A 15234-nucleotide genomic window follows, 5' to 3' on the forward strand; every position below is an offset into this window, starting at 1 on the left:
TTGTACCACTGAGTAGGCACACAGGTGCATCACCAGTGCTCGTCAGCAAGAGGCTCACGGGAGCCGTAATTTAGACATCCAAAAAGAAAAAGGGAGCACACTGCCTTGCATTCAAGCGGAAAATAGCCCCAAGGCATCATGTTAAATGCAGTCAATTAAATATAAATAGCGAGAATTTTTCAAAAAATTATTCACCCTAAGTAGGTGCAGCAAGTGCTGTATCGCTGTAGAAAGTCTTTCACCTAAGGTAGGTGCAGCGAGTGCCGTATCTCTGGACACGTGTTTCTGGCTTTCGGCCGTCATCAGCAGAGAGCGTATGTAACTGAAGGGGTCACTTGAAATGCCGCCAAACGTCTTCACAGGTTCTTGGACCACTCAGTAGGTGCACAGGTGCATCGCCAGTGCTCGTCAGCAAGAGGCTCACTGGAGCCGTCATTTAGACATCCAAAAAGAAAAAGGGAGCACACTGCCTTGCATTCAAGCGGAAAATAGCCCCAAGGCATCATGGTAAATGCAGTCATTTAAATATAAAGAGCGCAAATTTTTCAAAAAATTATTCACCCTAAGTAGGTGCAGCAAGTGCCGTATCGCTGTAGAAAGTCTTTCACCTAAGGAAGGTGCAGCGAGTGCCGTATCTCTGGACACGTGTTTCTGGCTTTCGGCCGTCATCAGCAGAGAGCGTATGTAACTGAAGGGGTCGCTTGAAATGCCGCCAAACGTCTTCACAGGTTTTTGTACCACTCAGTAGACGCACAGGTGCATCGCCAGTGCTCGTCAGCAAGAGGCTCACGGGAGCCGTCATTTAGACATCCAAAAAGAAAAAGGGAGCACACTGCCTTGCATTCAAGCGTAAAATAGCCCCAAGGCATCATTGTAAATGCAGTCATTTAAATATAAATAGCGAGAATTTTTCAAAAAATTATTCACCCTAAGTAGGTGCAGCAAGTGCCGTATCGCTGTAGAAAGTCTTTCACCTAAGGTAGGTGCAGCGAGTGCCGTATCTCTCGACACGTGTTTCTGGCTTTCGGCCGTCATCAGCAGAGAGCGTATGTAACTGAAGGGGTCGCTTGAAATGCCGCCAAACGTCTTCACAGGTTTTTGTACCACTTAGTAGGTGCACAGGTGCATCGCCAGTGCTCGTCAGCAAGAGGCTCACGGCAGCCGTCATTTAGACTTCCAAAAAGAAAAAGGGAGCACACTGCCTTGCATTCAAGTGGAAAATAGCCCCAAGGCATCATGGTAAATGCAGTCATTTAAATATAAATAGCGAGAATTTTTCAAAAAATTATTCACCCTAAGTAGGTGCAGCAAGTGCCGTATCGCTGTAGAAAGTCTTTCACCTAAGGTAGGTGCAGCGAGTGCCGTGTCTCTGGACACGTGTTTCAGGTTTTCGGCCGTCATCAGCAGAGAGCGTATGTAACTGAAGGGGTCGCTTGAAATGCCACCAAACGTCTTCACAGGTTTTTGTACCACTCAGTAGGCGCACAGGTGCATCGCCAGTGCTCGTCAGCAAGAGGCTCACGGGAGCCGTCATTTAGACATCCAAAAAGAAAAAGGGAGCACACTGCCTTGCATTCAAGGGGAAAATAGCCCCAAGGCATCATGGTAAATGCAGTCATTTAAATATAAATAGCGCAAATTTTTCAAAACATTATTCACCCTAATTAAGTGCAGCAAGTGCCGTATCGCTGTAGAAAGTCTTTCACCTAAGGTAGGTGCAGCGAGTGCCGTATTCCTCGACACGTGTTTCTGGCTTTCGGCCGTCATCAGCAGAGAGCGTATGTAACTGAAGGGGTCACTTGAAATGCCGCCAAACGTCTTCACAGGTTTTTGTACCACTCAGTAGGCGCACAGGTGCATCGCCAGTGCTCGTCAGCAAGAGGCTCACGGGAGCCGTCATTTAGACATCCAAAAAGAAAAAGGGAGCACATTGCCTTGCATTCAAGCGGAAAATAGCCCCAAGGCATCATGGTAAATGCAGTCATTTAAATATAAATAGCGAGAATTTTTCAACAAATTATTCACCCTAAGTAGGTGCAGCAAGTGCTGTATCGCTGTAGAAAGTCTTTCACCTAAGGTAGGTGCAGCGAGTGCCGTATCTCTGGACATGTGTTTCTGGCTTTCGGCCATCATCAGTAGAGAGCGTATGTAACTGAAGGGGTAGCTTGAAATGCCGCCAAACGTCTTCACAGGTTTTTGTACCACTCAGTAGGCGCACAGGTGCATCGCCAGTGCTCGTCAGCAAGATGCTCACGGGAGCCGTCATTTAGATATCCAAAAAGAAAAAGAGAGCACACTGCCTTGCATTCAAGCGGAAAATAGCCCCAAGGCATCATGGTAAATGCAGTCATTTAAATATAAATAGCGAGGATTTTTCAAAAAATTATTCACCCTAAGTAGGTGCAGCAAGTGCCGTATCGCTGTAGAAAGTCTTTCACCTAAGGTAGGTGCAGCGAGTGCCGTATCTCTGGACACGTGTTTCTGGCTTTCGTCCGTCATCAGCAGAGAGCGTATGTAACTGAAGGGGTCGCTTGAAATGCCGCCAAACGTCTTCACAGGTTTTTGTACCACTCAGTAGGCGGACAGGTGCATCGCCAGTGCTCGTCAGCAAGAGGCTCACGGGAGCCGTCATTTAGACATCCAAAAAGAAAAAGGGAGCACACTGCCTTGCATTCAAGCGGAAAATAGCCCCAAGGCATCATGGTAAATGCAGTCATTTAAATATAAATAGCGCAAATTTTTCCAAAAATTATTCACCCTAAGTAAGTGCAGCAAGTGCTGTATCGCTGTAGAAAGTCTTTCACCTAAGGTAGGTGCAGCGAGTGCCGTATCTCTGGACACGTGTTTCTGGCTTTCGGCCGTCATCAGCAGAGAGAGTATGTAACTGAAGGGGTCGCTTGAAATGCCACCAAACGTATTCACAGGTTTTTGTACCACTCAGTAGGCGCACAGGTGCATCGCCAGTGCTCGTCAGCAAGAGGCTCACGGGAGCCGTCATTTAGACATCCAAAAAGAAAAAGGGAGCACACTGCCTTGCATTCAAGCGGAAAATAGCCCCAAGGCATCATGGTAAATGCAGTCATTTAAATGTAAATAGCGAGGATTTTTCAAAAAATTACTCACCCTAAGTAGGTGCAGCAAGTGCCGTATCGCTGTAGAAAGTCTTTCACCTAAGGTAGGTGCAGCAAGTGCCGTATCTCTGGACACGTGTTTCTGGCTTTCGGCCGTCATCAGCAGAGAGCGTATGTAACTGAAGGAGTCGCTTGAAATGCCGCCAAACGTCTTCACAGGTTTTTGTATCACTCAGTAGGCGCACAGGTGCATCGCCAGTGCTCGTCAGCAAGAAACTCACGGGAGCCGTCATTTAGACATTCAAAAAGAAAAAGGGAGCACACTGCCTTGCATTCAAGCGGAAAATAGCCCCAAGGCATCAAGGTAAATGCAGTCATTTAAATATAAGTAGCACACATTTTTCAAAAAGTTATTCACCCTAAGTAGGTGCAGCAAGTGCCATATCGCTGTAGAAAGTCTTTCACCTAAGGTAGGTGCAGCGAGTGCCGTATCTCTGGACACGTGTTTCTTGCTTTCGGCCGTCATCAGCAGAGAGAGTATGTAACTGAAGAGGTCGCTTGAAATGCCCCCAAACGTCTTCACAGGTTTTTGTACCACTCAGTAGACGCACAGGTGCATCGCCAGTGCTCGTCAGCAAGAGGCTCACGGGAGCCGTCATTTAGACATCCAAAAAGAAAAAGGGAGCACACTGCCTTGCATTCAAGCGGAAAATAGCCCCAAGGCATCATGGTAAATGCAGTCATTTAAATATAAATAGCGAGAATTTTTCAAAAACGTATTCACCCTAAGTAGGTGCAGCAAGTGCTGTATCGCTGTAGAAAGTCTTTCACCGAAGGTAGGTGCAGCGAGTGCCGTATCTCTGGACACGTGTTTCTGGCTTTCGGCCATCATCAGCAGAGAGCGTATGTAACTGAAGGGGTCGCTTGAAATGCCGCCAAACGTCTTCACAGGTTTTTGTACCACTCAGTAGGTGCACAGGTGCATCGCCAGTGCTCGTCAGCAAGAGGCTCACGGCAGCCGTCATTTAGACATCCAAAAATAAAAAGGGAGCACACTGTCTTGCATTCAAGCGGAAAATAGCCCCAAGGCATCATGGTAAATGCAGTCATTTAAATATAAATAGCGAGAATTTTTCAAAAAATTATTTACCCTAAGTAGGTGCAGCAAGTGCTGTATCGCTGTAGAAAGTCTTTCACCTAAGGTAGGTGCAGCGAGTGCCGTATCTCTGGACACGTGTTTCTGCCTTTCTGCCGTCATCAGCAGAGAGCGTATGTAACTGAAGGGGTCGCTTGAAATGCCGCCAAACGTCTTCACAGGTTTTTGTACCACTCAGTAGGCACACAGGTGCATCACCAGTGCTCGTCAGCAAGAGGCTCACGGGACCCGTAATTTAGACATCCAAAAAGAAAAAGGGAGCACACTGCCTTGCATTCAAGCGGAAAATAGCCCCAAGGCATCATGTTAAATGCAGTCATTTAAATATAAATAGCGAGAATTTTTCAAAAAATTATTCACCCTAAGTAGGTGCAGCAAGTGCCATATCGCTGTAGAAAGTCTTTCACCTAAGGTAGGTGCAGCGAGTGCCGTATCTCTGGACACGTGTTTCTTGCTTTCGGCCGTCATCAGCAGAGAGAGTATGTAACTGAAGAGGTCGCTTGAAATGCCGCCAAACGTCTTCACAGGTTTTTGTACCACTCAGTAGACGCACAGGTGCATCGCCAGTGCTCGTCAGCAAGAGGCTCACGGGAGCCGTCATTTAGACATCCAAAAAGAAAAAGGGAGCACACTGCCTTGCATTCAAGCGGAAAATAGCCCCAAGGCATCATGGTAAATGCAGTCATTTAAATATAAATAGCGAGAATTTTTCAAAAACGTATTCACCCTAAGTAGGTGCAGCAAGTGCCGTATCGCTGTAGAAAGTCTTTCACCGAAGGTAGGTGCAGCGAGTGCCGTATCTCTGGACACGTGTTTCTGGCTTTCGGCCATCATCAGCAGAGAGCGTATGTAACTGAAGGGGTCGCTTGAAATGCCGCCAAACGTCTTCACAGGTTTTTGTACCACTCAGTAGGTGCACAGGTGCATCGCCAGTGCTCGTCAGCAAGAGGCTCACGGCAGCCGTCATTTAGACATCCAAAAATAAAAAGGGAGCACACTGTCTTGCATTCAAGCGGAAAATAGCCCCAAGGCATCATGGTAAATGCAGTCATTTAAATATAAATAGCGAGAATTTTTCAAAAAATTATTTACCCTAAGTAGGTGCAGCAAGTGCTGTATCGCTGTAGAAAGTCTTTCACCTAAGGTAGGTGCAGCGAGTGCCGTATCTCTGGACACGTGTTTCTGCCTTTCGGCCGTCATCAGCAGAGAGCGTATGTAACTGAAGGGGTCGCTTGAAATGCCGCCAAACGTCTTCACAGGTTTTTGTACCACTCAGTAGGCACACAGGTGCATCACCAGTGCTCGTCAGCAAGAGGCTCACGGGACCCGTAATTTAGACATCCAAAAAGAAAAAGGGAGCACACTGCCTTGCATTCAAGCGGAAAATAGCCCCAAGGCATCATGTTAAATGCAGTCATTTAAATATAAATAGCGAGAATTTTTCAAAAAATTATTCACCCTAAGTAGGTGCAGCAAGTGCTGTATTGCTGTAGAAAGTCTTTCACCTAAGGTAGGTGCAGCGAGTGCCGTATCTCTGGACACGTGTTTCTGGCTTTCGGCCGTCATCAGCAGAGAGCGTATGTAACTGAAGGGGTCGCTTGAAATGCCGCCAAACGTCTTCACAGGTTTGTTGGACCACTCAGTAGGCGCACAGGTGCATCGCCAGTGCTCGTCAGCAAGAGGCTCACGGGAGCCCTCATTTAGACATCCAAAAAGAAAAAGGGAGCACACTGCCTTGCATTCAAGCGGAAAATAGCCCCAAGGCATCATGGTAAATGCAGTCATTTAAATATAAAGAGCACAAACTTTTCAAAAAATTATTCACCCTAAGTAGGTGCAGCAAGTGTCGTATCGCTGTAGAAAGTCTTTCACCTAAGGTAGGTGCAGCGAGTGCCGTATCTCTGGACACGTGTTTCTGGCTTTCGGCCGTCATCAACAGAGAGCGTATGTAACTGAAGGGGTCGCTTGAAATGCCGCCAAACGTCTTCACAGGTTTTTGTACCACTCAGTAGACGCACAGGTGCATCGCCAGTGCTCGTCAGCAAGAGGCTCACGGGAGGCGTCATTTAGACATCCAAAAAGAAAAAGGGAGCACACTGCCTTGCATTCAAGCGGAAAATAGCCCCAAGGCATCATGGTAAATGCAGTCATTTAAATATAAATAGCGAGAATTTTTCAAAAAATTATTCACCCTAAGTAGGTGCAGCAAGTGCCGTATCTCTGTAAAAAGTCTTTCACCTAAGGTAGGTGCAGCGAGTGCCGTATCTCTGGACACGTGTTTCTGGCTTTCGGCCATCATCAGCAGAGAGCGTATGTAACTGAAGGGGTCGCTTGAAATGCTGCCAAACGTCTTCACAAGTTTTTGTACCACTCAGTAGGTGCACAGGTGCATCGCCAGTGCTCATCAGCAAGAGGCTCACGGCAGCCGTCATTTAGACATCCAAAAAGAAAAAGGGAGGACACTGTCTTGCATTCAAGTGGAAAATAGCCCCAAGGCATCATGGTAAATGCAGTAATTTAAATATATATAGCGAGAATTTTTCCAAAAATTATTCACCCTAAGTAGGAGCAGCAAGTGCTGTATCGCTGTAGAAAGTCTTTCACCTAAGGTAGGTGCAGCGAGTGCCGTATCTCTGGACACGTGTTTCTGGCTTTTGGCCGTCATCAGCAGAGAGCGTATGTAACTGAAGGGGTCGCTTGAAATGCCGCCAAACGTCTTCACAGGTTTTTGTACCACTAAGTAGGCACACAGGTGCATCACCAGTGCTCGTCAGCAAGAGGCTCTCGGGAACCATAATTTAGACATCCAAAAAGAAAAAGGGAGCACACTGCCTTGCATTCAAGCGGAAAATAGCCCCAAGGCATCATGTTAAATGCAGTCATTTAAATATAAATAGCGAGAATTTTTCAAAAAATTATTCACCCTAAGTAGGTGCAGCAAGTGCCGTATCGCTGTAGAAAGTCTTTCACCTAAGGTAGGTGCAGCGAGTGCCGTATCTCTGGACACGTGTTTCTGGCTTTCGGCCGTCATCAGCAGAGAGCGTATGTAACTGAAGGGGTCGCTTGAAATGCCGCCAAACGTCTTAACAGGTTTTTGTACCACTCAGTAGACGCACAGGTGCATCGCCAGTGCTCATCAGCAAGAGGCTCACGGGAGCCGTCATTTAGACATCCAAAAAGAAAAAGGGAGCACACTGCCTTGCATTCAAGCGTAAAATAGCCCCAAGGCATCATGGTAAATGCAGTCATTTAAATATAAATAGCGAGAATTTTTCTAAAAATTATTCACCCTAAGTAGGTGCAGCAAGTGCCGTATCGCTGTAGAAAGTCTTTCACCTAAGGTAGGTGCAGCGAGTGCCGTATCTCTGGACACGTGTTTCTGGCTTTCGGCCGTCATCAGCAGAGAGCGTATGTAACTGAAGGGGTCGCTTGAAATGCCGCCAAACATCTTCACAGGTTTTTGTACCACTCAGTAGGTGCACAGGTGCATCGCCAGTGCTCGTCAGCAAGAGGCTCACGGCAGCTGTCATTTAGACATCCAAAAAGAAAAAGGGAGCACACTGCCTTGCATTCAAGCGGAAAATAGCCCCAAGGCATTATGGTAAATGCAGTTATTTAAATATAAATAGCGAGAATTTTTCATAAAATTATTCACCCTAAGTAGGTGCAGCAAGTACCGTATCGCTGTAGAAAGTCTTTCACCTAAGGTAGGTGCAGCGAGTGCCGTGTCTCTGGACACGTGTTTCAGGTTTTCGGCCGTCATCAGCAGAGAGCGTATGTAACTGAAGGGGTCGCTTGAAATGCCGCCAAACGTCTTCACAGGTTTTTCTACCACTCAGTAGACGCACAGGTGCATCGCCAGTGCTCGTCAGGAAGAGGCTCACGGGAGCCGTCATTTAGACATCCAAAAAGAAAAAGGGAGCACACTGCCTTGCATTCAAGCGGAAAATAGTCCCAAGGCATCATGGTAAATGCAGTCATTTAAATATAAATAGCGAGAATTTTTCAAAAAATTATTCACCCTAAGTAGGTGCAGCAAGTGCCGTATCGCTGTAGAAAGTCTTTCACCTAAGGTAGGTGCAGCGAGTGCCGTATCTCTGGACACGTGTTTCTGGCTTTCGGCCGTCATCAGCAGAGAGCGTATGTAACTGAAGGGGTCGCTTGAAATGCCGCCAAACGTGTTCACAGGTTTTTGTACCACTCAGTAGGTGCACAGGTGCATCGCCAGTGCTCGTCAGCAAGAGGCTCACGGCAGCCGTCATTTAGACATCCAAAAAGAAAAAGGGAGCACACTGTCTTGCATTCAAGCGGAAAATAGCCCCAAGGCATCATGGTAAATGCAGTTTAAATATAAATAGCGAGAATTTTTCAAAAAATTATTCACCCTAAGTAGGTGCAGCAAGTGCTGTATCGCTGTAGAAAGTCTTTCACCTAAGGTAGGTGCAGCGAGTGCCGTATCTCTGGACACGTGTTTCTGGCTTTCGGCCGTTATCAGCAGAGAGCGAATGTAACTGAAGGGGTCGCTTGAAATGCCGCCAAACGTCTTCACAGGTTTTTGTACCACTCAGTAGGCACACAGGTGCATCACCAGTGCTCGTCAGCAAGAGGCTCACGGGAGCCGTCATTTAGATATCCAAAAAGAAAAAGGGAGCACATTGCCTTGCATTCAAGCGGAAAATAGCCCCAAGGCATCATGGTAAATGCAGTCATTTAAATATAAAGACCGCAAATTTTTCAAAAAATTATTCACCCTAAGTAGGTGCAGCAAGTGCCGTATCGCTGTAGAAAATCTTTCACCTAAGGTAGGTGCAGCGAGTGCCGTATCTCTGGACACGTGTTTCTGCCTTTCGGCCGTCATCAGCAGAGAGCGTATGTAACTGAAGGGGTCGCTTGAAATGCCGCCAAACGTCTTCACAGGTTTTTGTACCACTCAGTAGACGCACAGGTGCATCGCCAGTGCTCGTCAGCAAGAGGCTCACGGGAGCCGTCATTTAGACATCCAAAAAGAAAAAGGGAGCACACTGCCTTGCATTCAAGCGGAAAATAGCCCCAAGGCATCATGGTAAATGCAGTCATTTAAATATAAATAGCGAGAATTTTTCAAAAAATTATTCACCCTAAGTAGGTGCAGCAAGTGCCGTATCTCTGTAGAAAGTCTTTCACCTAAGGTAGGTGCAGCGAGTGCTGTATCTCTGGACACGTGTTTCTGGCTTTCGGCCATCATCAGCAGAGAGCGTATGTAACTGAAGGGGTCGCTTGAAATGCCACCAAACGTCTTCACAGGTTTTTGTACCACTCAGTAGGTGCACAGGTGCATCGCCAGTGCTCGTCAGCAAGAGGCTCACGGCAGCCGTCATTTAGACATCCAAAAAGAAAAAGGGAGGACACTGTCTTGCATTCAAGCGGAAAATAGCCCCAAGGCATCATGTTAAATGCAGTCAATTAAATATAAATAGCGAGAATTTTTCAAAAAAATATTCACCCTAAGTAGGTGCAGCAAGTGCTGTATCGCTGTAGAAAGTCTTTCACCTAAGGTAGGTGCAGCGAGTGCCGTATCTCTGGACACGTGTTTCTGGCTTTCGGCCGTCATCAGCAGAGAGCGTATGTAACTGAAGGGGTCACTTGAAATGCCGCCAAACGTCTTCACAGGTTTTTGGACCACTCAGTAGGCGCACAGGTGCATCGCCAGTGCTCGTCAGCAAGAGGCTCACGGGAGCCGTCATTTAGACATCCAAAAAGAAAAAGGGAGCACACTGCCTTGCATTCAAGCGGAAAATAGCCCCAAGGCATCATGGTAAATGCAGTCATTTAAATATAAAGAGCGCAAATTTTTCAAAAAATTATTCACCCTAAGTAGGTGCAGCAAGTGCCGTATCGCTGTAGAAAGTCTTTCACCTAAGGTAGGTGCAGCGAGTGCCGTATCTCTGGACACGTGTTTCTGGCTTTCGGCCGTCATCAGCAGAGAGCGTATGTAACTGAAGGGGTCGCTTGAAATGCCGCCAAACGTCTTCACAGGTTTTTGTACCACTCAGTAGACGCACAGGTGCATCGCCAGTGCTCGTCAGCAAGAGGCTCACGGGAGCCGTCATTTAGACATCCAAAAAGAAAAAGGGAGCACACTGCCTTGCATTCAAGCGTAAAATAGCCCCAAGGCATCATTGTAAATGCAGTCATTTAAATATAAATAGCGAGAATTTTTCAAAAAATTATTCACCCTAAGTAGGTGCAGCAAGTGCCGTATCGCTGTAGAAAGTCTTTCACCTAAGGTAGGTGCAGCGAGTGCCGTATCTCTGGACACGTGTTTCTGGCTTTCGGCCGTCATCAGCAGAGAGCGTATGTAACTGAAGGGGTCGCTTGAAATGGCGCCAAACGTCTTCACAGGTTTTTGTACCACTTAGTAGGTGCACAGGTGCATCGCCAGTGCTCGTCAACAAGAGGCTCACGGCAGCCGTCATTTAGACTTCCAAAAAGAAAAAGGGAGCACACTACCTTGCATTCAAGCGGAAAATAGCCCCAAGGTATCATGGTAAATGCAGTCATTTAAATATAAATAGCGAGAATTTTTCAAAAAATTATTCACCCTAAGTAGGTGCAGCAAGTGCCGTATCGCTGTAGAAAGTCTTTCACCTAAGGTAGGTGCAGCGAGTGCCGTGTCTCTGGACACGTGTTTCAGGTTTTCGGCCGTCATCAGCAGAGAGCGTATGTAACTGAAGGGGTCGCTTGAAATGCCACCAAACGTCTTCACAGGTTTTTGTACCACTCAGTAGGCGCACAGGTGCATCGCCAGTGCTCGTCAGCAAGAGGCTCCCGGGAGCCATCATTTAGACATCCAAAAAGAAAAAGGGAGCACACTGCCTTGCATTCAAGGGGAAAATAGCCCCAAGGCATCATGGTAAATGCAGTCATTTAAATATAAATAGCGCAAATTTTTCAAAACATTATTCACCCTAATTAAGTGCAGCAAGTGCCGTATCGCTGTAGAAAGTCTTTCACCTAAGGTAGGTGCAGTGAGTGCCGTATTCCTGGACACGTGTTTCTGGCTTTCGGCCGTCATCAGCAGAGAGCGTATGTAACTGAAGGGGTCACTTGAAATGCCGCCAAACGTCTTCACAGGTTTTTGTACCACTCAGTAGGCGCACAGGTGCATCGCCAGTGCTCGTCAGCAAGATGCTCACGGGAGCCATCATTTAGATATCCAAAAAGAAAAAGAGAGCACACTGCCTTGCATTCAAGCGGAAAATAGCCCCAAGGCATCATGGTAAATGCAGTCATTTAAATATAAATAGCGAGGATTTTTCAAAAAATTATTCACCCTAAGTAGGTGCAGCAAGTGCCGTATCGCTGTAGAAAGTCTTTCACCTAAGGTAGGTGCAGCGAGTGCCGTATCTCTGGACACGTGTTTCTGGCTTTCGGCCCTCATCAGCAGAGAGCGTATGTAACTGAAGGGGTCGCTTGAAATGCCGCCAAACGTCTTCACAGGTTTTTGTACCACTCAGTAGGCGGACAGGTGCATCGCCAGTGCTCGTCAGCAAGAGGCTCACGGGAGCCGTCATTTAGACATCCAAAAAGAAAAAGGGAGCACACTGCCTTTGCATTCAAGCGGAAAATAGCCCCAAGGCATCATGGTAAATGCAGTCATTTAAATATAAATAGCGCAAATTTTTCCAAAAATTATTCACCCTAAGTAAGTGCAGCAAGTGCTGTATCGCTGTAGAAAGTCTTTCACCTAAGGTAGGTGCAGCGAGTGCCGTATCTCTGGACACGTGTTTCTGGCTTTCGGCCGTCATCAGCAGAGAGAGTATGTAACTGAAGGGGTCGCTTGAAATGCCACCAAACGTATTCACAGGTTTTTGTACCACTCAGTAGGCGCACAGGTGCATCGCCAGTGCTCGTCAGCAAGAGGCTCACGGGAGCCGTCATTTAGACATCCAAAAAGAAAAAGGGAGCACACTGCCTTGCATTCAAGCGAAAAATAGCCCCAAGGCATCATGGTAAATGCAGTCATTTAAATGTAAATAGCAAGGATTTTTCAAAAAATTACTCACCCTAAGTAGGTGCAGCAAGTGCCGTATCGCTGTAGAAAGTCTTTCACCTAAGGTAGGTGCAGCAAGTGCCGTATCTCTGGACACGTGTTTCTGGCTTTCGGCCGTCATCAGCAGAGAGCGTATGTAACTGAAGGAGTAGCTTGAAATGCCGCCAAACGTCTTCACAGGTTTTTGTATCACTCAGTAGGCGCACAGGTGCATCGCCAGTGCTCGTCAGCAAGAAACTCACGGGAGCCGTCATTTAGACATCCAAAAAGAAAAAGGGAGCACACTGCCTTGCATTCAAGCGGAAAATAGCCCCAAGGCATCATGGTAAATGCAGTCATTTAAATGTAAATAGCAAGGATTTTTCAAAAAATTACTCACCCTAAGTAGGTGCAGCAAGTGCCGTATCGCTGTAGAAAGTCTTTCACCTAAGGTAGGTGCAGCAAGTGCCGTATCTCTGGACACGTGTTTCTGGCTTTCGGCCGTCATCAGCAGAGAGCGTATGTAACTGAAGGAGTAGCTTGAAATGCCGCCAAACGTCTTCACAGGTTTTTGTATCACTCAGTAGGCGCACAGGTGCATCGCCAGTGCTCGTCAGCAAGAAACTCACGGGAGCCGTCATTTAGACATTCAAAAAGAAAAAGGGAGCACACTGCCTTGCATTCAAGTGGAAAATAGCCCCAAGGCATCAAGGTAAATGCAGTCATTTAAATATAAGTAGCGCAAATTTTTCAAAAAGTTATTCACCCTAAGTAGGTGCAGCAAGTGCCATATCGCTGTAGAAAGTCTTTCACCTAAGGTAGGTGCAGCGAGTGCCGTATCTCTGGACACGTGTTTCTTGCTTTCGGCCGTCATCAGCAGAGAGAGTATGTAACTGAAGAGGTCGCTTGAAATGCCGCCAAACGTCTTCACAGGTTTTTGTACCACTCACTAGACGCACAGGTGCATCGCCAGTGCTCGTCAGCAAGAGGCTCATGGGAGCCGTCATTTAGACATCCAAAAAGAAAAAGGGAGCACACTGCCTTGCATTCAAGTGGAAAATAGCCCCAAGGCATCATGGTAAATGCAGTCATTTAAATATAAATAGCGAGAATTTTTCAAAAACGTATTCACCCTAAGTAGGTGCAGCAAGTGCCGTATCGCTGTAGAAAGTCTTTCACCGAAGGTAGGAGCAGCGAGTGCCGTATCTCTGGACACGTGTTTCTGGCTTTCGGCCATCATCAGCAGAGAGCGTATGTAACTGAAGGGGTCGCTTGAAATGCCGCCAAACGTCTTCACAGGTTTTTGTACCACTCAGTAGGTGCACAGGTGCATCGCCAGTGCTCGTCAGCAAGAGGCTCACAGCAGCCGTCATTTAGACATCCAAAAATAAAAAGGGAGCACACTGTCTTGCATTCAAGCGGAAAATAGCCCCAAGGCATCATGGTAAATGCAGTCATTTAAATATAAATAGCGAGAATTTTTCAAAAAATTATTTACCCTAAGTAGGTGCAGCAAGTGCTGTATCGCTGTAGAAAGTCTTTCACCTAAGGTAGGTGCAGCGAGTGCCGTATCTCTGGACACGTGTTTCTGGGTTTCGGCCGTCATCAGCAGAGAGCGTATGTAACTGAAGGGGTCGCTTGAAATGCCGCCAAACGTCTTCACAGGTTTGTTGGACCACTCAGTAGGCGCACAGGTGCATCGCCAGTGCTCGTCAGCAAGAGGCTCACGGGAGCCGTCATTTAGACATCCAAAAAGAAAAAGGGAGCACACTGCCTTGCATTCAAGCGGAAAATAGCCCCAAGGCATCATGGTAAATGCAGTCATTTAAATATAAAGAGCACAAACTTTTCAAAAAATTATTCACCCTAAGTAGGTGCAGCAAGTGTCGTATCGCTGTAGAAAGTCTTTCACCTAAGGTAGGTGCAGCGAGTGCCGTATCCCTGGACACGTGTTTCTGGCTTTCGGCCGTCATCAGCAGAGAGCGTATGTAACTGAAGGGGTCGCTTGAAATGCCGCCAAACGTCTTCACAGGTTTTTGTACCACTCAGTAGGTGCACAGGTGCATCGCCAGTGCTCGTCAGCAAGAGGCTCACGGCAGCCGTCATTTAGACATCCAAAAAGAAAAAGGGAGCACACTGCCTTGCATTCAAGCGGAAAATAGCCCCAAGACATCATGGTAAATGCAGTCATTTAAATATAAATAGCGAGAATTTTTCAAAAAATTATTCACCCTAAGTAGGTGCAGCAAGTGCTGTATCGCTGTAGAAAGTCTTTCACCTAAGGTAGGTGCAGCGAGTGCCGTATCTCTGGACACGTGTTTCTGGGTTTCGGCCGTCATCAGCAGAGAGCGTATGTAACTGAAGGGGTCGCTTGAAATGCCGCCAAACGTCTTCACAGGTTTGTTGGACCACTCAGTAGGCGCACAGGTGCATCGCCAGTGCTCGTCAGCAAGAGGCTCACGGGAGCCGTCATTTAGACATCCAAAAAGAAAAAGGGAGCACACTGCCTTGCATTCAAGCGGAAAATAGCCCCAAGGCATCATGGTAAATGCAGTCATTTAAATATAAAGAGCACAAACTTTTCAAAAAATTATTCACCCTAAGTAGGTGCAGCAAGTGTCGTATCGCTGTAGAAAGTCTTTCACCTAAGGTAGGTGCAGCGAGTGCCGTATCTCTGGACACGTGTTTCTGGCTTTCGGCCGTCATCAGCAGAGAGCGTATGTAACTGAAGGGGTCGCTTGAAATGCCGCCAAACGTCTTCACAGGTTTTTGTACCACTCAGTAGACGCACAGGTGCATCGCCAGTGCTCGTCAGCAAGAGGCTCACGGGAGCCGTCATTTAGACATCCAAAAAGAAAAAGGGAGCACACTGCCTTGCATTCAAGCGGAAAATAGCCCCAAGGCATCATGGTAAATGCAGTCATTTAAATATAACTAGCGAGAATTTTTCAAAAAATTATTCACCCTAAGTAGGTGCAGCAAGTGCCGTATCTCTG

The sequence above is a fragment of the Pleurodeles waltl genome, chromosome 10 (assembly GCF_031143425.1).
Source record: "Pleurodeles waltl isolate 20211129_DDA chromosome 10, aPleWal1.hap1.20221129, whole genome shotgun sequence".
In the NCBI taxonomy this organism is placed as follows: domain Eukaryota; kingdom Metazoa; phylum Chordata; class Amphibia; order Caudata; family Salamandridae; genus Pleurodeles; species Pleurodeles waltl.